This window comes from Panulirus ornatus, chromosome 57, assembly GCF_036320965.1.
Source record: "Panulirus ornatus isolate Po-2019 chromosome 57, ASM3632096v1, whole genome shotgun sequence".
Taxonomy (NCBI): Eukaryota; Metazoa; Arthropoda; class Malacostraca; order Decapoda; family Palinuridae; genus Panulirus; species Panulirus ornatus.
In genome coordinates, this window is record NC_092280.1 from 20,341,513 (window position 1) to 20,365,546 (window position 24,034).

The 24,034-nt window shown below is 53.3% G+C and overlaps 1 protein-coding gene across 2 annotated transcripts in view; it reads left to right on the forward strand.

Annotated features, from left to right (window-relative positions):
• The window catches only part of Su(Tpl) (Suppressor of Triplolethal), a 406,195-nt gene that overhangs the window by 214,209 nt on the left and 167,952 nt on the right, over positions 1-24,034 (forward strand). The window lies entirely within an intron of this gene.

The window sequence follows — 24,034 nt, forward strand, 5'->3', positions numbered from 1 at the left end:
ATATTGCAATGAATGATGGGCATTGTGGTAGAGACTGTGGCTGAGGCGGTGGTACAGGCAAGGATTGGCCGGACGACGCGACGCGGGGGTGCGGGCGGGCCAGACAGCGTTGCCAGGCTGGACCTGCTGGCAAGGGAGACCATCTGGAATCCTGGTAGTCATCCAGACGTGGTAGACAGTGTGGTAGTGGGTAATGAGGGCGGTCGGGGCGGTGAGAGGCCCCTGCGGGTGTAGTGGTATGAGCAGCGGTGGCAGGAGTTAGTGTCGGTCGGTAGCGGCGGCGGCGGTGGTGGCTGGACGGGGAGGTGGCACCGCTTGCCTCACACCCAGCTGCTGCTGCTGCTGAAACACTTTCACTTGGTCTGCCTCACCAGGAGAGAGAGACCCACTTGGTCTGCCTCACCAGGGAGAGAGAGACCCACTTGGTCTGCCTCACCAGGAGAGAGAGACCCACTTGGTCTGCCTCACCAGGAGAGAGAGACCCACTTGGTCTGCCTCACCAGGAGAGAGAGACCCACTTGGTCTGCCTCACCAGGAGAGAGAGACCCACTTGGTCTGCCTCACCAGGAGAGAGAGAGAGACGCACACACTTGGTCTGCCTCACCAGGAGAGAGAGAGAGAGAGAGAGAGAGAGAGAGAGAGAGAGAGAGAGAGAGAGAGAGAGAGAGAGACCCACCTGGTCTGCCTCACCAGGAATCAGACAAGGAGGGGGAAGGGATGTGAACGCATTGCTGCGAAATACCTTGGCTACTAAGTACTAGTGGAGACTCGTATATTATTCTATTTTTTTCCTTATCCTCTGTTTATCTCGGGTAAAAGTTGTGCCACAGCAGGAGCCATGTCGGTTGAAATATAGAATAACGAGTATCAAGAAAGAGAGAGAGAGAGAGAGAGAGAGAGAGAGAGAGAGAGAGAGAGAGAGAGAGAGAGAGAGAGAGAGAGATGAATGATGACTCCATGGATTAGTTTGAACCCCTCCGGTGTGTTTGTGAACCCAAACCTTGAAAATAATGTTTCGGCAGCTTGGTGTGGACGAGGAGAGGAGATGTATTATAACAGCCAGTCCTCGTGTGGTTGGTCCCCACACGGAAACTATGGGAGGAGTCAGCCACTCGCTGGGGTTTGACAGCTGGGACTTGCGCGGGCAAGCCCACGGGAGCAGTGGCTGCTACGATACCTCTAGAACAGAGAGAGAGAGAGAGAGAGACGGAGGGAAGCACCTTCACGCCACATGGAATGGGATGGTGTGGTTGAAGAGAGGTGTACATGGAATGGGATGGTGTGGTTGAAGAGAGGTGTACATGGAATGGGTTGGTGTGGTTGAAGAGATGTGTACATGGAATGGGATGGTGTGGTTGAAGAGAGGTGTCAGGACTTCGATCCCGTTCTAACCAAAGGCTCTCGCCAACTCCCAGATTAATGTGAGCAGTATGAATTTCATGATAGTGCGGATGAGAAACCCTTGTGGTTATAGAATTGCTGCTCAGACGAAGAGCAGTTGAGGCGCCGGTACAACACATCACCCACAGCTTTTGGAAATTCAGATTTTGAGATGGTCATCACTTGCAGTGTCCAGGATGGAATGGGAACCATGATATATGGTTATGATCAACTTGCTACATGCCATTGCACGGAAGGATTGTACTGCCTTGTCATTTTACGGTAGGAAGCAAGCGAACTTCATGAAGACAAGTACATAAAAACTTCTGCATTTTGTTGTTGTTCACATTAGGAATTAGTCAAACCACTGCTTTATCCATCCCCATTCCGAGATGCCCGAATTGATAAAGGGAAGTGATACATGTTCGGTGCGAGAAAAAGAACTGATATCTTCAGTGAGGAGGAGGGGAGGATGTAAGGTGAAGTACGTGGAGGAGTGGAACTGTGGACGTCAGAGGGAATAAGATCAAGGAAGAGCGTTTAATGAGGGCAAGAGAGAGAGAGAGAGAGAGAGAGAGAGAGAGAGAGAGAGAGAGAGAGAGAGAGAGAGAGAGAACGTAGGTGCCAAGATGTAACCCTGAGGGACAACACTTGATACATGAGAGGGTGAGGTCGCTCCATCAGCGACTTACTGCTATATAAGTAAGAGTGGAGGAGGCAGGGTTGATTATATTCACACACTCAGGTACTTGATTGTAAAACGTAGGTGTGTGTGTGTGTGTGTGTGAGATCGGTGGACAGAGTGTAGGTGACTTATATAAAAAAAAAAATGGGGGAAATGTGTTGACACTGATAACGTAGAACGGCGAGCGGTTAAGGGTGAAAGCGGTGGAAATATGGGCGAAATAGTGCATAATGCGGGGTGAACTGGGGCTAGCCAGACCTCACGACCCCCCCCGAACCTACCAGTACTCCACTCTCCCGTACTCCACACCCACATGCTCCACTTCCCCCGCACTCCACTCCACTCGTCCACTCTCACTTTGTTATAATACTTAAACGTCCCTCACTCAGGACCACTTGTTGTTTGCCTCTCATCACTCTTACGCACGCTCACTTAAACGCTCCGTCTCACACCGCTGCTCCCCCCTGTCCATCCTCCGTTCACCGCTTCTTCACTTATCACCACTTTTCATGCTACTTTGCTTCACTTAGCACCACTCCTTCACTTAACCCCCACTTTTCATGCTACTTTGCTTCAATTATCGCCACTGCTTCATTTATTATCCATTTATCGTGGCCTTATTTACCGCCTCTTCACTTAACCATAACTTCACCAAGCACCATAATCGTCTCTTCTTTCACCTTCTATATTCCTTCTGACCCGTTCAGCCGAGGTTGTCCCGTCAGTCGTCCGGCAGTCCGCCGAGACGCGTTATCTGTCCGTGTGGCGTGAACGGACGCTTCGCGGAGCGAGGCGACTGGACCACATCTCCGCTGGAGCAACCCCCCTTCCTTTCCTCCTCCTCCTCCACCCGCCCCATCCCTGATGGTCACCATGACTGGCACACCAGCCTGCACTATTGATGACGGATTGTGATCTGATCTGTGCCGGTAAACCCCGGGCAAGTGTATGGTGCAACTCGAGGCTCATCATTGTGAACGGTAGCGCAAAGGGATGATAGGATGGGGAGGTCACAGAGAGGCCTCACTCAGACCCCTAGTGGGTTGATGTTACATGTTACAATTCGTATTTCAGTACATATATTACATAGTTTCATATGGGAACTTTTGCCGACTAGATGCAAAAAAAAACATAAGTGGATACAGACTTCAAATTTCAGGTCCCAAGCGTGTGACCTGTTTGCAAAACTGTCTCCGGTGTTACCTAGGCTCCGGGGGGAAGTGTTCCTGCCACCGCCCCTGCAGGAGGCTATACTCAGGGTCATACCCGACATCCATGCCAACACGGGTCGCCCCCTGCAGATGATACAGGCTGTATGAAAACCTTATCTCGATAAGGCGTTGGAGATAATTCAGGCTGATACCCAGCCGAACCTGCCAGCCATTTGGACTGGTGATATGGTTGAGGGGAGTGTGTCATAACTCCCTCGGTACGAAGACACGACACCAACCACAGGAGACAACCAAGACATGGGGTCTCTCAGGGAGGAGGAGGAGGAGGTGTGAGGGTTGTGTTGGGCGACCTTACAACCAAAACATGGGGTCTCCCAGGGAGGAGGAGATGTGAGGGTTGTGGTGGGCGACCTTACAACCAAAACATGGCGTCTCCCAGGGAGGAGGAGATGTGAGGGTTGTGGTGGGCGACCTTACAACTCAAAACATGGGGTCTCCCAGGGAGGAGGAGATGTGAGAGTTGTGTTGGGCGACCTTACCCTTGGGGGAAGCGGCCGTCGCTTCTCGAGAAAATGTGCGGCTGGATTCTGCGAACTTCCAGAATCATGGAGGCAAAACCGACGGGCGCATTCCCAGAAGCAGTTACACACACTCCTGACGTGGTGGTGGTGGTGGTAGTAGAAGAACACACTTTTGTGCAGACATAGCGTACATCGCAAGGCGGACGGGCCTGTCCATCTAAGATATTGTTATATAAGGATGTTCGCAGCCACATTGACTATGTTGGAAGATCAGAACGGCAGGAGAGGTGTGGTGTATTGGAGTGATCACATGGGAAGCAGGGCCTGGTCGTATGCCGTGAGTGGGATGATATTATTCTGTTGTGGTGTCGACTAACGGACGCCAACATGGAACAGGTGAAAGGCAAAGCATCGTAGTACAGGAAGGGAATTAGTGTAAACATCCGGGGCCCGACACAGTTCCACGTTCCATCTGGCGGTAGGGACCGTCATGGAGCACCCACCCACCCGAATAATTCATGAACGGCTGGGAGGAGGATGTAGAGTACCCTGATGTGGCAGCTACGCTGGCTTCCGGGCGGCGCGGCGCCCTCCAACGTGCAGTTGACCAGGGGAACAGCAGCCCGAGGCCAGACCGAACCATGGGGGTAGAGACGAGCCCCTGCAACGCATATGTGTGTGTGTGTGTGTGTGTGTGTGTGTGTGTGTGTGTGTGTATTGGCCAGTATTGAAGGTAGCGGTGAGGGGATCTTGCTTGCTGTGGGCAACTGGAGGTTAAAAGTGGTCATCCAGGTACGGGAAGGTGGGACGCCTTGCTCTGGGCAGGTGGCCATGGGGGACACACACACACACACACACACACACACACACACACACACACACACACACACCAGCAGCACAACACTCACCAGCGACCGATCTCGCCTCCGTCGGCGTGTTTGCCTCGTCTGTCTTCACCCTCTCTGGTCGCGTCCGAGGTCAAGTTAGGTTACCCTAGGTCGGTGCAGCAGTGCCGTCAGAGTCACTAAGATTGGACGGAGTGGATTGATGATATTATCGGTAGGTTTGGCGTCGCACTGCTGAATGGCTGCCTGGTTGTAATGCACCGCAGACGGTGTCAAGGAAACAAGAAGAAGAAGAAGGAATTGCAGGCCCGGCACACGCCGCGCTCTGGAGAAGGCTCTGGCTGTATCTCATTTGCATATTATATATATATTTACCATGATATATGAGACCGCGTATATATATATATATATATATATATATATATATATATATATATATATATATATATATATATATATATATATATATACATATATATACACACACATATATATATTAGATAGCTGCATCGGATATATTCCCGCCTTAACGCTATGGAATCTGAAGAAGTAAGTAGCAGTAGTAGCAGCAGCGGGGAGCTCGGCTCTCGCTCAGTAGTTAGGGCGCGGATCATCGGCTCAGTGGTGCCCTCAGAAGAGCGCGAGTCGCCGCCGCGTGTGCGTCCTTGATTATCCCGGAAGAAAATCAGATACGGCGGCCAGCTAGCCTGGGGGAGGAGGGAGGCGCACGGGACTTCCTACACACATGACTCACTTTACCCCCCCCTCCCTCCTCCAGTTCCCTTCAGGGTCCCAAAGTCTCTCCTGCTACCGCCCCACAGGGGGACCCTAACCCACCGTCCCCCTACCAACCCTGTCGGGGGGGAAGGGGTTGAACTCCTACCTCTCCATCCCTCCCTCATCCTCCTCTCCACAGCCATCATCCAGACACACAAGCCCCACACTGCCACCCAGTCATTCCTCCTGCAGCCACCTCGTCATCCATGGGCCACCTTAGAGCCATTCAGGGGCTACCCCCGTGCCGCCCCTTAGCCATTCAGGGGCGCGCCCCCTGCCCGCCCCTTAGCCATTCAGGGGCGCGCCCCCTGCCCGCCCCTTAGCCATTCAGGGACGCGCCCCCTGCCGCCACCTAGTCATCCATGGGCCACCTTAGCCATTCAGGGGCGCGCCCCCGTGCCGCCCCTTAGCCATTCAGGGGCGCGCGCCCCCTGCCGCCACCTAGTCATCCAAGGGCCCCATACCTGCACACTCTGTCTTACACGACACGTACCACTATCCCTGACGGCCCTGCCCCTGCTGGGTTCCTTTCCCAACTCCCCCCTGGCGGACCTGATACGTAGCAGCAGGGTGTACTACAGAGAGAGAGAGAGAGAGAGAGAGAGAGAGAGAGAGAGAGAGAGAGAGAGAGAGAGAGAGGAGGAAGCAGCCTGACGGTACTCCATGATGGGGTTGGCAGCGAGCGACGGGCACTCCTGACGTAGCAGGCAGGGAGCAGCCTGGCACATGTCGTGGGAGGCTCTACACACCCTTGATGGCCGACACACCAAGCAGGCATAAAGTGTGTTTTGATATCGTTCATCCTCTCTCTCTCTCTCTCTCTCTCTCTCTCTCTCTCTCTCTCTCTCTCTCTCTCTCTCTCTCTCTCTCTCTCTCTCTCTCCATTCGTAGCCAAGAACTAGTTTTATGAGGCTGAGAGAGAAATGCTGAAGTACTCAAAGCACTAGTTTGTGAGGCTGAAAGAGATGCTGAAGTACTCAAGTACGAGTTTGTGTGGCTGAGAAATGCTGAAGTACTCAAAGCACGAGTTTGTGAGGCTGAGAGAGAAATGCTGAAGTACTCAAAGCACGAGTTTGTGAGGCTGAAAGAAATGCTGAAGTACTCAAGTACTAGTTAGTGAGGCTGAGAGAAATGCTGAAGTACTCAAAGCACGAGTTTGTGAGGCTGAAAGAAATGCTGAAGTACTCAAGTACTAGTTAGTGAGGCTGAGAGAGAAATGCTGAAGTACTCAAGCACTAGTTAGTGAGGCTGAGAGAGAAATGCTGAAGTACTCAAAGTACTAGTTTGTGTGGCTGAAAGAAATGCTGAAGTTCTCACTCCCCCGCCGTGCCAGTGGAAGCAGGAGGATTTTGACTGACTGAAAAAGATCCTGAAATCGCTCGCTGAAATCTCGGTATGTCCATCCTTGGGTGAAGCATGGCCTCTTGACCTTTGACCTGACCCACATGAGTCAGGTCAGACGTAAGGCCGTCGTGTCCAGGGGCTCGTAGCTTCGTTAAGACTACAAGGTAAGCTAGTTCAACAATACCTCTCCCCTCCCCTCCTCTCCCCTCTTCTCCCCTCCTCTCCCCTCTCCTCCCCTCCCCTCCCCCCGTCCCCCCCCCTCCCCTCTGCCTGGGACCTCGTATACTAATTGACCCGTAATTACGGCCTGCATCACCGGCGACCTTTAACCTCTGACCGTCGTCATTGTCTCAAGTGTGCAGGGCTTGGCTTCCACGTCATCACCGGCACGACACACACACACACACACACACACACACACACACACACACACACACACACACACACACACACACGCACACACACACACACACCTGGCCAGGGGCCACCAAGGCGACGGTACCCCTCACCTTCATTGGTGACATGTGTCGTACGACTTCCTGTGCTCAGCACTTGACCCATCGACACGACCGGCACGACCCTTGGGTGTGATGGCCTGTCCTTTGACCTTGACTGACACTCGTGGATCAGGTGAAAAGTCCAAGGCCATCGAACCTAATTGGTCGTACGGTTGTACTCTAGGTCAAAAAAGGTTAGGACATTACATTTAAGGGTCGTACGGCCGTACTCAAGGGGTCGTACTGTTGTGCACAAGAGGTAAATCTTTTTCGTACGCGCGTCTTGTAATGTATCAGTTTTATTCAGCGTCCGTCGACCTTGAAGATCAGGTGGCGTACGTACACTGTTGTGTCGGCTCACGCACTGCAGCGGGCGGGCGGGCGGGCTCTCTGTCTCTGGCCTTGAAATCGTGTAAGACCCCGAGAGAAGTGTGTGGCGGAACACCCCCGGGCCAGTGAGGGTCTTGCAGATCCCCACGGCCCACTGAGGGTGTTGCAGACCCTCTGGTCCGTTGAGGGTGTTGCAGACCCTCTGGTCCGTTGAGGGTGTTGCAGACCCTCTGGTCCGTTGAGGGTGTTGCAGACCCTCTGGTCCGTTGAGGGTGTTGCAGACCCTCTGGTCCGTTGAGGGTGTTGCAGACCCTCTGGTCCGTTGAGGGTGCTGCAGATCCCTCTGGTCCGTTGAGGGTGTTGCAGACCCTCTGGTCCGTTGAGGGTGTTGCAGACCCTCAGGTCCGTTGAGGGTGTTGCAGACCCTCAGGTCCGTTGAGGGTGTTGCCGACCCTCTGGTCCGTTGAGGGTGTTGCAGACCCTTTGGTCCGTTGAGGGTGTTGCAGACCCTCTGGTCCGTTGAGGGTGTTGCAGACCCTATGGTGCGTTGAGGGTGTTGCAGACCCTTGCCCCAGTGAGGATGTTGCAGACCCTGTAGTCCGTGAGGTTGTTGCACACAGATCCTCTGATCCATGCAGTGGGTTGCAGACCTTCTGGTCCGTTGAGGGTGTCAGGAGGTTCTGGCGGTGTGGGTCTGCCAGGCAGAGGCACGGGAAGGGAAGGCGTACTTCTCCAGGAGAGGCTCTCTGCTGGTTCCCTTCGTGTATGATGCGTATGGTGAGATCGTAGGAGGCATGCCCTTCACCGCCTCCTCCTCCCCTCAGCCTAACAGTCATTAGTGAGTGCCTCACGTGGCGACGGATGTGTAAGACTACGAGATACATTCCACGTACAGCCGGCAGGAGGTGGGAGCGAGCACGAAAAGAGAAAACGCCTCGGAACATCCGGGATCCAGGATTATATTCCACACAGCCTGGAACCATCTCTGACACACTATGGAATGCACGGGGGGAGAGAGATCTGAGAAGGATATGGACTGGTATATACGAAGTGTACGACCGCACCAGCCCGGGTGTGGTGGCTACGTGGGCCTGCCGGCAGGCATCGGCTTGTAACCGCCCGGTGGTGGTCGTCGACCAGCGACCCAACACAGCAGACTGGGTCCTGCCCTAAGATGATATTTTGAGGGGTGAGTATGATGACCCTTGAATACGACGGCGTTCGTCGGCCTTTAACCCTCAAGTTCCAGGGTCGGGTCGGAAGGCCGGACGATCATTGGCACGGGTGGTATACAAGGGTATATACACGTGCCCTTGGTGCTCAAAGAGTCGTACCCGTGTTCGAAAGCTCTTGAGGAGCAAGACCCCGGGTTATGGGGGTGGGGTTGCTGGTGTGGTCAGCCCAACACGGCGGTGAAGTTCCCTCCGCGAGACCGTGGTATGGGTGGGCAGGCGAGCGGGTGACCACGGGTTAGGTAGGTAACACTGATGATGTTGGTCCACTCGAACCTGCTTCACAAGTCTCCACCTCCCTCCCTCACTCACTCACTTCCTCCCTCCCTCACTCCCTGGTAAATTATCACCTCGCTGGAGAGTGCTCTAATTTGCATGTAATTAGCTGCCGTTTGAATGAGGTTGGCTTACGAAAAAGAAAAAAGAAAAAGAAAAAGAAGGCATAGGAGTTTAAAGATGACTTAGGTAAACATTGGGCATCGAAGGAGTAAGATGAGCGAACGAAAGTTCTTTAAGGAACCACCGGGGAAGGCGTTCCAGGTTAAGTGCGAGAAACTAGGTGTTCACTGGTGGCTCCCCCACTTTGCCAGAGAGAGAGAGAGAGAGAGAGAGAGAGAGAGAGAGAGAGAGAGAGAGAGAGAGAGAGAGCATAGTTTATACATACGTATTCGCCACTTCCCGCATCAGCGAGGTAGAGTTAAGAACAGAGGACCGAGCCTTTGAGTAAAAATTCTCACCTCGAGCCCCCTTCTCCGTTCCCTCTTTTGGAAAAGAACAGACCTGACGTTATGCATCGCTTCATGTCCACGAATGACGTAATTTGCGCCTCCTTAATCGCATGTAGGTTTACAGGTATGTCTCCTTTACCGTCACCTGCTTGCTATCGTACTCGCTAGTCTCTTGTTTCTCATCTCCTCCACTGTCATTGATCAGCTTGGAAAGGACCCCGTGGTCTGTTGCCGTGCATTGACCCTAGAAAGGACTCCGTGGTCTGTTGCCGTGCATTGAGCCTGGAAAGGACCCCGTAGTTTGTTGCTGTGGACTCTAGAAAGGACCCCGTGGTCTGTCGCTGTGCACTCGGCCTGCAAAGGACCCCGTGGTCTGTCGCTGTGCATTCACTCTTGAAGGGACTCCGTGGTCTGTTGCTGTGCACTCGGCCTGCAAAGGACACCGTGGTCTGTCGCTGTGCATTCACTCTTGAAGGGACCCCGTGGTCTGTTGCTGTGCACTCGGCCTGCAAAGGACCTCGTGGTCTGTTGCTGTGCACTCAGTCTGGAAAGGACCCCGTGGTCTGTCGCTGTGCATTGTGCCTGGAAAGGACCCCTTGGTCTGTTGCTGTGCATTCAGTCTGGAAAGGACCCCGTGGTCTATTACTGTGCATAGACGTGCGCATTTCGTTGGCACACAACTGATGGGCACGCTGACCTGACCTTTGACCCGGTCGTTAAGGCTCGGTCGGAATGTCACGTCATCCTACCCAAGTGGGGGTCGAACCCGGTGCTCAGGAGGATGTATGGCATGTTGGCGGAGTGAGGGTGTGAGGGAGGGAGTTTAATTATTGTAGTGTTACTGTGAGGTGGAGTGAGGGTGTGAGGGAGGGAGTTTAATGATTGAAGTGTTACTGTGAGGCGGAGTGAGGGTGTGAGGGAGGGAGTTTAATGATTGTACTATTACTGTGAGGCGGAGTGAGGGAGGGAGTTTAATTATTGTAGTGTTACTGTGAGGCGGAGTGAGGGTGTGAGGGAGGGAGTTTAATGATTGAAGTGTTACTGTGAGGTGGAGTGAGGGTGTGAGGGAGGGAGTTTAATGATTGTAGTGTTACTGTGAGGCGGAGTGAGGGAGGGAGTTTAATTATTGTAGTGTTACTGTGAGGTGGAGTGAGGGTGTGAGGGAGGGAGTTTAATGATTGAAGTGTTACTGTGAGGCGGAGTGAGGGTGTGAGGGAGGGAGTTTAATGATTGTACTATTACTGTGAGGCGGAGTGAGGGAGGGAGTTTAATTATTGTAGTGTTACTGTGAGGTGGAGTGAGGGTGTGAGGGAGGGAGTTTAATGATTGTAGTATTACTGTGAGGCGGAGGGAGGGTGTCAGGGTGTCAGGGTACTGGATTGTACCTTGACGGTTATGGAAGGACCCGTATGTTTGTGTGTGTGTGTGTGTGTGTGTGTGTGTGTGTGTGTGTGTGTGTGTGTGTGTGCTGAGTGATCCGAGATGTGACATGCGCAAGTGTACCTGATTATTATTGGTTGTCTGTCCACAGCAGTGATGATGAGGAGTACAGCAACGACAGTACAATCCCCTTCTCAACTTTTGTTTACTCTTGAGAACCGACGAAAACCTGATGCCTTCTCTAGGCGTCTCCACTGTGGCCCTGGCCTGAACCACACACACACACACACACACACACACACACACACACACACACACGGGGAAAGTGTTGTTATTATCCTTGTTCGATTTTTGCTGGGTTTCTAGAGCCTGGCTTGGAGGGTCGTGTCTTTTGATGGCCTGTTCTCAATATTCCGTTTTGTTTTCATTTTTTTTGTGTGTGGGTGTGGGTAGGAAGAAGAGAGCATTGGAGCGTGGGGTTAGAGTCCCTCCCTCCCCCCATCCTGAGGAGCTGGTGTATATACACTGGTAGGGGTGTAAGCTAACAGGGGAAAGAGAGAGAGAGAGAGAGAGAGAGAGAGAGAGAGAGAGAGAGAGAGAGAGAGAGAGAGAGAGAATATCCGTTTGATTTCCCTTGCCTCGTATATTGTGTATATTGTCCGGAGGTTCTTTTGTATGTGAAGGGGACCGACTCTTCCTCAGTCTTGGTATCACCGTGGGTTACACGTGGGAGTTTCCACTCTCTGAAGACTTCAGAAGCCAATCAGAAACATAGTAAAAGACGAGGTATATCTTTAATCACGTGCCTGATAAGGCGATAAAGGCATTTTATCCTAGGAGTGGCTAACTTGGTGGTCTAGACTGCCCAATATCTCTGTAACTGTGTGTGTGTGTGTGTGTGTGTGTGTGTGTGTGTGTGTGTGTGTGTGTGTGTGTGTGTGACCCCCCCAGAGCTGTGGGTGTACTTGACCGGCAACACGGACTGTTACCAAGCCATCCAACCCTCACCCTCCCTCACCCCAGGAAGAGGTTCCCACCTTGAAGAGGTGAGAGAGGTCCTTTACCCTGGGAGGGATGTTCACACCCCTGGGGAGTTACAGTGAGGGGGAGATAGTCCTTCATCCCCGAGGACGAGGCGTTCCCCTGGGTCAGAAGTCCTTTACCCTTTGGGGAGAGAGAGAGAGAGAGGGAGAGAGAGAGAGAGAGAGAGAGAGAGAGGCCGCGAGTACGTGGCGCGTATCGCTGCCTCTCTCTTCCCCTCCGGTGAGATCAGGGAAGGCACCTCACTGATGGAAGGGGTCGGTGTTAACGTGCGTCGTCTGCCAGACTGGACCGTGTGTACTACAGACGGGGCGGACCAAGCTGATGCGAACGTACGGAGGCGAGGTAGGCCAGCACGACACTCAGGCGGGTTTGGTCCCGACCTGGGGGAAAAAAAAGGCTGGATTTAAGATGGAGATCAGCGCTTGAGGAGGGTGACCGCTTGCGGTGTGGAACCGTCAAGATGTGCCAGGATATATCAGGGGGGGAGGAGAGAGATATATATGTGATTGGAAGGTTCCAGCGAGACGGACGAGTGTAATACTTACAACACACGTACTAACACATCTACTAATGAGGGCGGTGGGTAGGTGATGCGTGCCGCGCGCGCGGGGGAGGTCTATTGAGTTTTCTGCAGGTTTCCCCCCGTGACCATGGCCACGGCGGAGAGTTACAAGGCCGCCGCCACAGCGATTATTCATAGCCCGCTGTATCACGAGCCCTACAACGGATTTTGGCGGCGGCCTGATCACAAGAGGAACAGACTGCTGCAGAGAGCCTCCCAGGTGGGTGGACGTCACGACGGGTTGGAGGAGGGCGCGCGGGGGCTACGGTGGTGTGGCATCCGCGGGAGCACAGGAGCGAGAAACCTGACGGGTCTTTGATAGGGTTATCTGCTGCAGGATAGGATCCAGTATATTCTGAATTCCTAGGAAGGTAATAGGATGGTGTCTTACTGCTGGGAAGGTCGTGGGATGGTGTAGTGTCGCTGGGAAGGTCGTGGGACGGCGTAGTGTCGCTGGAAGTCGTGGACGTGTATGTCGCTGGAAGCGTGCGGTCGTGAACGGTGTAGTCGCTGGGAAGGTCGTGGACGGTGTAGTGTCGCTGGGAGGTCGTGGACGGTGTAGTGTCGCTGGGAGGAGTGTCGTGGGACGGTGTAGTGTCGCTGGGAAGGTCGTGGGACGGTGTAGTGTCGCTGGGAAGGTCGTGGGAACGGGGTGTAGTGTCGCTGGGAAGGTCGTGGGACGGTGTAGTGTCGCTGGGAAGGTCGTGGGACGGTGTAGTGTCGCTGGGAAGGTCGTGGGACGGTGTAGTGTTGCTGGGAAGGTCGTGGGACGGTGTAGTGTCGCTGGGAAGGCCGTGAGACGGCGTAGTGTCGCTGGGAAGGTCGTGGGACGGTGTAGTGTTGCTGGGAAGGTCGTGGGACGGCGTAGTGTGCTAGGATGGTCGTGGGATGCCACTGGGACTGTTGTTGCTAGTGAGGTGGGTGGTTATGATGGTGGTAAGGTGATGGGGGTGAGGCTGATGGTCACGTCTGTGGCCCGGGTGGACCATAAGCTCAGACAGCAACCCTTGCCCCACCCACGCCTTGGCGGACGAGGACAGCGTGTGGCCAGTAGTACCGCCAGCCATAGCGAGATGTGACCGGCTTCTTCGTCGTACCATCCCCTCGCCGTCACGCCGCCCACTGTGCCACCCCACTGCCCACACACACACACACACACACACACACACACACACACACACACACACACACACCGCCCGTTGGGACACCCTTAACGTAGGTCGACACTCGGCTCGTCTCCCCCTCCTGTGTGCGGATCCGTCCGGTTTCCCTTCCGGCATTGTGTGTGTGTGTGTGTGTGTGTGTGTGTGTGTGTGTGGCGTCCCCAACGCCCTCTGCCCACACGCCTGACCCAGTAACACACCGCCGCGATCACCAGCGGCGTGGTTTGCGCCTCCGTTCTTTCTGTACTGCGTCGTACGAGTTACTGTCTTCTCTCTCTCTGTTTACAAGTCCTCTGCTCTCTCTCTCTCTCTCTCTCTCTCTCTCTCTCTCTCTCTCTCTCTCTCTCTCTCTCTCTCTCTCTCTCTCTCTCTCGTTGATAATGACAGTAGTAGTAGTAGCAGCAGCATAGGTGCTTCCAGTGGTGCGTTGTTGTCTTTTCGAAGCCAGTGGACAGATTGCTTCCCGTCTGTCTGGCTTAAGGTAGGTATGGGTTCTGTCTGGTCCGCGTCTGCCTGGTTTATGGGAGTTACGGGTTCTCACATAGTCCTTATTTCTCAACACAACGTACCAATATACTCGCTCAGTTTTCAGACTGACTTTATCCAGTTAATATTGGTTTATTGGTGGTTTCGTTATCTGTGTTTGTCCATTCAAATGGCACGTTGTTGTGTACGCGGGGTGCCAGACGCGGCGTTTGCGTACGCGCAGGGGCTGGTGGTGAGGGACAGAGGTCGTGTGACGCAGACTCTCTCTCTCTCTCTCTCTCTCTCTCTCTCTCTCTCTCTCTCTCTCTCTCTCTCTCTCTCTCTACACCACGACCTTTGGCCATTTTTCTTGTGGCTTCCTGGGCTGGAAATACCATAATTCCCTCGGCTATTCCTGGAGTCTTCTTCCGTCTGCCGCCTTCCTCCCTCACCCACCCTCGCTGCTCCCACTCATACATTCCTTAACTCGCTCGTGTATTACCTCATTGGCTTGCCTCGCACGTTCCTCTCAACGCCCTCAGAAGCACACACTCATTAGACGTGATTGAAAGCCCTCGAAAGCCCTCGTTCGCTATACCAATCACAATATTCATGGGTAGATATACAGGGTAATTACCTACGTACAACCTTGTGTTGTATCGCGTAATGATCACGGTAATTGCTGTGGGGACTTGAGATAATTGTGAGAGATAATTTGACTAAAAACAACCTGCTTTCATATCATTGATGTTCCTCCCCCCCCCCCCCCCCCATGTCACTTTATATATATGTGTAATTTATTATCATATTTGATCGCCGATTGCCGCGTCGGCGAGGTAGCGTCAGGAAACAGACGAAGAATGACCCATCCACTCGTATACATACTTCTACATATCAACATATACATATATACGTACATATACATATACGCAGACATATATACACATGTCCATATTCATACTTGCTCGCCTTCATCCATTTCTGGCGCTACCCCGCCCCACAGGAAACAACATCGCTGACACACACACACACACACACACCCCGGAAAAAAAATTATAATGCGTGTGCCTAGGTATAAGTACAGTCAGCAGGACAGTGTGGAGTACGGATGTACGGGGGATGGAGATGGTGTTCGGGTAGAGAACACCTGGGTCTTGAGTTCGATCTGCGGCGGCGGTTAGCAATGATGAGAGCTTGTGTGTGGGGTGCGACCGTAGCATCCTACGCTGCATAGTTGCTGGTGTGGGGTGCGTCCATGTCATCCGCCACGGTACACATACTTGTGTTGGGGGGCGTCCATGTCATCCACCACGGCACACCTGCTGGTGTTGGGGGGGCGTCCATGTCATCCACCACGGCACACCTGCTGGTGCCGCGTGCGTCCATAACATCCACTACTGCACAGAGACTTAAAGAAGAAACTGAAATAAAAATCTGGTCATTTTAGAAAAGGAAGAAGACTAAGGAACTTAGGGAAGAGGTGTGGGAGGAGGAGGAGGAGGAGGTGGATGAACGTAGGTGAGGGCACATCAGAAGGAGAGGAGTCGGTGAAGTCGTAGGACGTTACCCGAGCGTTCATACGTAACATCTGGAGGGTGTGTGTGTGTGTGTGTGTGTGTGTGTGTGTGTGTGGTGTGTGCGGACAGACGGGGCACCGCTGGCAACCGTCGAGGTCCAAACCCATAACTTTGTCATTCTGGATCATTTTGAAGTTTGGAAACCGAACTCCTTGTTTTCTGTTAAGGTGCGTCGTCTTGCGGCGGAGTTGGCTGGGCGCCCCAGAAATGGACAAGTTTGTTTCGGCCTCCTTGAGAGAGAGAGAGAGAGAGAGAGAGAGAGAGAGAGAGAGAGAGAGAGAGAGAGAGAGAGCCGTAAACGCTGATTACGTGATAAACAGTATCGACGACATGATAACAGTGAGGCAAGAAGAGGAGGAGGTGGTTCGCTGCTGCGGGCCCGTGCCACGCTCACTAGCAGCACCAGGAGGAGGAGGAGGAGGGAAGCCAGCAGTCACGGGAGGCCTACATTTCGGCCGAGATCATACAGCTCACCGCCACACACCGCCACAGTTGTCATCCTTTGGTGGGGTATATTTGACGTCATGAATTAATTTCTTTTTTTCATTGCAAATTTCAATTGTAAGTGAAGGTTTGGGAAAACGAAAAGACTTGACACCAGCTGAGTTGATGCGTCTGGTGGTTGTGAGGGAGACAGAGTCTGCGTAAGTTGCCTTCTGGCTGTGAGAGGGACGGAGTCTAAGATCCTCTGGCTGTGAGGGGGACAGAGTCTGTGTAAGACCTCTTGGCTGTGAGGGGGGACAGAGTCTGTGTAAGACCTTCTGGCTGTGAGGGGGGGACAGAGTCTCTGTAAGACCTCTTGGCTGTGAGGGGGGACAGAGTCTGTGTAAGACCTCTTGGCTGTGAGGGGGGAACAGAGTCTGTGCAAGACCACTCGTGTCTGTGGGGGGAACAGAGTCTGTGTAAGACCTCCTGGCTGTGAGGGGGGAACAAGAGTCTGTCAGGGTGACCAAAGTCTGTGGAAGAACACTTGGACGGCTTTATTGATCACAGGGATTGCCGCGTTCTGGTGTGAAACCTGCAGGAGCAGCGTGTTGTCCGGAGTGGCTGGTCCTTGATGTTTTACATGGCGACCGCTGTGGTGTAGGTGCAAGGGGAATGGGTAGCGGTGGTGCTGGTGGGTCGGATGTGGATGATGTAGCCTCGGGGACGAGTTGTGCCTCCCACGGGTGGATAGCCCCGCCGTACCCACGAGAAAGATGCTTATCCTGTGGGTGTGATGGTCTGGTTTCCCGACCTGCCGAGCACCTGGTCATGTGTAGCGCAGCCGTAGCCTGGGGCTGGCCCCCGTCATGTGCACTTAGTGTTCTCAAAGTGTTCATTCGTGAGGTCACGGACTGTCGGGTTAGCGATACCACACCTCACATGGGGTCGAACTCGCTCACAGCGAACTTCGCTGCACACGGGCACGTAAAGGAGAGAGAGAGAGAGAGAGAGAGAGAGAGAGAGAGAGAGAGAGAGAGAGAGAGAGAGAGAGAGAGAGCGCATCCGCTTCAATGCTTAAGTTGTAATGTCGAGTGGGAGAGGTGTAGGTAAGGTGTCAGGGGTCGATAGTCAGTTTGGGAGGAGGAGGAGGATGTGTGTGTGTGTGTGTGTGTGTTGTGTGTGGATGAAGGTGGTAAGCGTCACATTGCAACACCCTCATCCAGCCAGACGACGAAGGAATCAACTGTTTCGGCTCATGTGTGATTATGTATGAGCTCTGTGGTAACATTGTCCCTGGACTTGAAGTGTCCAGTAAAGTACATGATGATGATTGATCTGTGCCGGTGTCCCAGGCCAGGTTGATTGTGCACCCCACGCTCATCCTGTGGGCGGTAGCGCAAAAGGATTACATGGGGGTCACAAAGGGACTGTAAGGACGTTTCCCCCGAGAGATAAAAGATATGATATCACGTAACACGTCCTGGCTGTGGTTCCTTTTCGCTCAGGTCTCTACCCCTGAAGCGACCGGGTCTCAGCAACTAATGGTCCTTATTCCAGGGCATTGATGTCAGGCCGCTCGACCCCTCTGGAGCGAGGTTAAAACGAGATAACACAACGTGAGGCGGGTCCCACGTGGGACTCCCCCAGCACCACGGAAGGTTAGAGAGAGACGACGCCTCGGGACTGGCTGAGCCCTGCGGCCGGAGGGGTGTGTGGGGGGGAAGAGGGCGAGGCACGGGTGGTGCGGCAAGTGTGGTAAGCCGTGCACCAAGAGTGGAGTATTGACCCCCCCGTGCTGTAGTCGTGCCTTAGCCCGCCCTGTCCTCCTGCTGGTGGTGGTGGTGGTCATGATATCACCGACTGACGCTTCGTCTCCAGTGCCTCCCTCAGCCACGAGCCCTGGGTGGGTGAGAGGCCGCCTCGCCTCCGCTGCCACTTGACACGGATGGTTCTTATCCAGGTGTTGGAGGTGACCCGGGCCGCCCCATTGTTCTGTCGTGGGCGGCGGCGGCGGCGGCAGGGTTGGAGCCCTGTGAAAGGTACCACTGGAGGAGCGGGAGTCGCCACAGCCAGGAATTGCTACAGGAATGGCGGCAGCGCTAGCTCGACTTCCCCGGGGCCTCGGCCACCGGACACGACCAGCGGGTGGTGATGTGGCTGGGGTGGTGGTGTGGGCATGACGGGAGGTCGTGCGTGCGCGACGTACTGGTGAACTTCATGACCGACATGAGTGTGAGGGTGGTGAGCAGGTTGCCGGTGGTGGCCGGGCAGGTGCGCACACGGTGACACAACCCAGCACACCACCTCACGTTATAGTGTTGCCTGGTCTCACTTGCGTCAGGGAGAGGCAGGAAACCTGCCTCCAGAGTAAGGGGTGTCCTGGCGGCGGGGCCCAGCCCCATACAGCTGGCTGCCATGGTCTTCGCTCCTGGCCAACCATGAGTGACACTGGTGCTCACTTCCACCATGAGTGAAGCCTTTGTACGATGGCTTCCATCATGGGCCCCCATGGTGAGTGACCCCACGATGACTCCCCCACGGTGACCCCACGATGACCCCCCCTCCAAGGTGCCTTCCACAGAGCTTGGACACTAGGCGGGTCCACTGCGCCTGCTGGGGTGTTGGTTGACACCCGACCACACTCCTAGTGGTCAGTCCCTCGCGTGTACCACATGCACAAGGGTCGCACCGTCGTGCTGAAGGGAGGGTCGTGCCGTCGAGTTGGAAGGGTCGTCCCGTCGTGCTCATGAAGCTTAACATCGACCTCAGAGGGCTCTTGCCACGTAGCTGCTGCAGTATGGGACCATCGTGCAGGAGAGGAGGTTGGGTTAAGAAGTGGCTGTATTCAAGTCGGGACGCACCGGATGCATCCCACGGTGATAACCTGTTCAGTGCGTGGTTGACGTTGGGTCTCTGGTCAGCTCCTCCTGTTATTCCTGTATGAGAGTCGTCTGACTACAGTAATGTTCAATACACCACCTGTGATTTCTCCTCCCTCCCTTCCTCCCTCCTCCTTACTGTGTACACGTACCCCTTGGACTTCTGACGTCGCTGAGGTCATGGCGCGTGGCTGGCCGGGGGGTGTTTTATACCGTCCATGTTTGTGTTGTGATGTTGTAGAGTGTGAAGACTCCCCTCCCCGGTCTCTCTTCACCGCCCTAAAATTGAATGACGCTCTCTCACCCCAACTCTCATTTGCCTTCTTTTTCACCTCTTGCCCCTTTCTCTTGACCTCCTGCCTCTTTCTTGTATACATCTCCGAATCCCCGTCACCCTTTTTTGCACATCGCACGCTAAGGATCTCTCTGACGGATTACATTTAAGATCTCTTAGAAGGATTACATTTAAGGACTCGAGTGTTCAGGATTATATTATTATCCCGACAGAGTTGAACCGTCCTTGGTTATTCTGTAAACGCCTGTGGGTGGCACACATCTGCTGGATTATTTACGTTAGCGCCTTTGAGTAGCTTTTTAAGAGTGTTGTGGTAAGGAACACTCTCCCTCGACCCAGTGTGATCAGCTGGACACCTCAGATAGCCACCACGACTCTCTCAGCGCGCACGTAACACCACACTCCCCGGAGTTTGTTTGTCATCTCTCATGCCTGACTCCCCGTGTAACACTGGTCGCTGTATTAACGTTGCCCTGACGTGGCGACTCCAAAACACTGCTCTTTTTTGGGGGGAAGGGGTGGCCGCCGAGATCGTAACCCACTTTTGGGAAGGAATTCTCCTAGTTAATGTAATGTTAGTTAATGATTTTAATTAAGTTAATGATTTTAATGACTGGATGCTGAATATGGGAGAGTGTCGAGATGGTAGATGACCAGGGATTTCGGAATAGGACAAGTTGTGTTAGGAGAAACCCGGAAGAACGCGATTCCCCCCCCCCCCCTTTTCGTTGACAATCGCTGGACGGTTATGATAAGGTTCTGCGAGCCTTAGAGAGAGAGAGAGAGAGAGAGAGAGAGAGAGAGAGAGAGAGAGAGAGAGAGAGAGAGAGAGAGAGAGAGCTGATGAATTGTTACAACAGACAGCGAAAGCCTCTTTGAGAATTGCGTCTGTAGGGTGACGGAGGAAGTGCTACTGCTACTGCTGCTGCTGCTGCTACTGCTGCATTAAGACTCGTGGATCTATATAATTGTCTGACAAGCAGATCCAGTTACATGATAACTTAACTGTTGTTTGGAAAGGTGTGTGTGGGTGTGTGTGTTCCCAGTCCACGAAGTCGCGGTGCTCGTGCCCTAGTCGTTCCTCATGCCTGACACACACACACACACACACACACACACACACACACACACACACACACACACACACACACACAGTCCAGCTGTTTCTCAGCTCCTGAGTAGAGACACACTCGCATTAGCACGTGAGTCACGTCGACGGCGAAAGCCTTGGTGTGGTGTCGTCTTGCGTGTGCCATGCTGGGCCACTGCACACTCGCCCTCCCTCCATCCCTCACCGGGAGAGCAGAGGCCATCCCTGACCCACTGTGGGTGTTGCCCTAAAGACCCCATGTGACCTGTGCAAGTCGCTCAGCGCTACCGGTGCGCGATACGTTATGTTAGAGCCTAGGGACACCCGGCGCGAGTGAACCCCCTTCCTCAAGTCTCTTTCGCCACGTATGCCCCCACATCGTTCGTGTGGAGAGGCGAGGCTTGCGGCGTCTGCACCTCTCTCTATATATTGTTCCCGTTGGTTGTGTTGCACTTCTTCGTTTTCCCCCTCCTCACCCTCAGCCTCCCCGGGGCTTCTCTCACCACACCCTCCGTTCCCGCGTCGCGACCGCGAGCGGGATACGTGGGAGTGTCTTCCTTCGAATGACTGATGTTCAGCACTTGTCTACGAGGTGAGACTTATTATTATTAGCTCTTCCTCAACAGGCTAATATTAACCCTCCGTACGGCGGCGAGTGCCACAATGGTTCTTTTTTTTTTTTCATGTAATTTTGTGGGAATGTCCGAGTCTGCGCAAGCGTTGTCTCCGCAGGCGCATCTCGCGCGCACACACCCCCCCCACGAGACCGACTTAGTCCTTGTGTCATAATGTTGGAAGGAACCCTCTCTCTCTCTCTCTCTCTCTCTCTCTCTCTCTCTCTCTCTCTCTCTCTCTCTCTCTCTCTCTCTCTCTCTCTCTCTCGTCTCGCGCGTTTTCGTCCTGTTTTCTTATTATTAGTGTTTTCGTACCAGCTCTGTGGACCAGTTATTAGACCCTGTGGCAGTAATTAAACTTGGCCTGTATCAGGCATGTGGCCAGTGTCTGTGGTTCTTGTTATTAATCTAGTGCGGTATACACTCGTGTGCCACTACCTGTGGCTGTAATAACCAGGATATCTGTACCTGGTACTGTATTTACAGTTGCCAGCGCCTGTAGCTGTGTCAGCCAGGTTACCAGTACCCTGTATTGTATCATCCAGGTTACCAGTACTCGTATCAACTACAGTACCAGTACCTGGGTCTATATGAACCAGGTTACCAGTACTCGGTGCTGTAACAGTGTGGTTACCAATACCCGGTGCTGTAACAGTGTGGTTACCTGGGCCTCTGTATCGAACAGGTTATACCAGACCTGTAATTACTCAATGGACGATGCCAGAGTGTGACGGCATCTCGTGGTGATTGTGTGGTGAAACCCTCCCTCCGTACGCCCACTATAACTCCGCGCCTTAGTCCATCTCACTCCCTCAGCAGCACAGTGGATGGTATCTGATCCCTGCACACAGCAGAGCCACGCATGATATATACCCCCTCCCACACACACACACACACACACACACACACACACACACACACACACACACACACACACACACACACACACACAGTCAGAAATCCGGTCACCTCCACTTGAATCGTCGTAGATCAAACATACAGTGATCATTCATAGAGGAATACAGGTTCGTCTCGGGCCCAAGGGGGAGGGAGGAGAAGCGATGGTTGAGGTGTTCACGTGAGATGATACTTGATGATGACCGGGAGGCTGCTGCTGCTGCTGCTGCACGGTGCTTGGTACTGAGGGAGGTGTGTAGGGGGCGCGGAAGCGGCGTCGCAAGAGGCGCTCTGAGGAGGAGGAGGAGGAGATAGGGACGGGAGAGAGGAAAGTACTGGAGCTTTGCGCGTGATCAAGCATGTTCCAGCGAGTCCACGGGGAAAATGATACACGATAAGTTCCCAAGTGCACTTTCGTGTAATAATCACATCATCAGGGGAGAGACAAGAAAGAAGTATAAGTCAGTTGATACACAACGAAGAGACGTAGCTAGGACGCCATTTGGTAAACAAGTGTTTCATTTCCCCCCGTGGACTCGTAGGAATTTATATATAATATATAGGAACTTATATAATGTGTTATATGATAGTTGACACGTCAGTCCAGTGTTGACGGTGTGGATCGTATCTTGCCCTCCCTCTCGGGCACACTGCTGCGTTAAGGATTGCCGTGGTGGGACTGTGGGGTGTTGCTGGGTGTACGTTACTCTGTTTTCATGCCGGGATGTTGCTGTGTTAGATCCCTCTTGCCTTATACAGCTGGGATACTGAGGTGTTAACATGGCGGATGTTGGGGTACTGCTATGCTAACATTGTTGAAGCTAGGATAATGCCATATATTAACATCTGTGCTGAACAGTGTTGGGAAGCTGGGATAATGCCATATATTAACATCTCTGTGCTGGACAGTGCTGGGGTACTGCTATGCTAACATTGTTGAAGCTGGGATAATGCCATGTATTGACATCTCTCTGCTGGACAGTGCTGGGATACTGCTATGCTAACATTGTTGAAGCTGGGATAATGCCATATATTAACATCTCTGTGCTGGACAGTGCTGGGATACTGCTATGCTAACATTGTTGAAGCTGGGATAATGCCATATATTAACATCTCTGTGCTGGACAGTGCTGGGGTACTGCTATGCTAACATTGTTGAAGCTGGGATAATGCCATATATTAACATCTCTGTGCTGGACAGTGTTGGGGTAGTGCTGGTGTGCTACCGTCACAGTGCTTGGCAGTGCAGAGTGTGCAGTGGGGATTGCCCCCCATAAGGCCTGGTCTGTGCACACTTAGTGTGTAGCAAGAGAACTAACCACCAGGACGTAGACCCTCAGACGACGGTCTTGGGAGCCAGGACGCACGAGAGAGAGAGAGAGAGAGAGAGAGAGAGAGAGAGAGAGAGAGAGAGAGAGAGAGAGAGAGTTTGATATATGCCAGCAAAATGCTGGGAAGTCCTCCTGCCTCTTCCCTCATATGCATACGAAAGTAATCTCCCGCTCCAGCGAGTGACTGGGGGCGCCCCGGATGTGAGGACGAAATCCCGTGGAAAGCAAGAGAGATGTTCCGGAGGTTGGGGTCTAGGCAGACAAGACGAGAAACACGCACGAACTGACGCCGTGGTACGGTATATGCTGAATTGGCTGTTGGCTGCTGTGAGGAGGGATGGGGATGTAGACGAATGAACTGCTTGAGACAAAAACACTGGAGATATATATGACATTAGAAGGTAGCACTTCTGCTGCGTCTATTATCACGTCTACAGCGATAGTTCCAACTGACCTCCAGCAGATAACCTCACGATAGACTATCAGCTCGCTCTCTCTCTCTCTCTCTCTCTCTCTCTCTCTCTCTCTCTCTCTCTCTCTCTCTCTCTCTCTCTCTCTCTCATGTACTTGCATGTACCGCACCTGTTGTGGGTTTTATGCAGGATCGAGGGCGGCCGGTACGGACCTAAAGCCTGGTTATACAAGGTAATTGACCAGGGAAGGCTTATCTCAGAGGAGGAGCGTGGGATGGGGTGTTGAGGGCAGAGTGGGAGGTGCCTGTATCAGTGTGAGGTACGTGCAACGGTGGACACGGTAAATCACCAGTACACCCCCCGTGGCTGTGTCGCACAGGGTTCTCG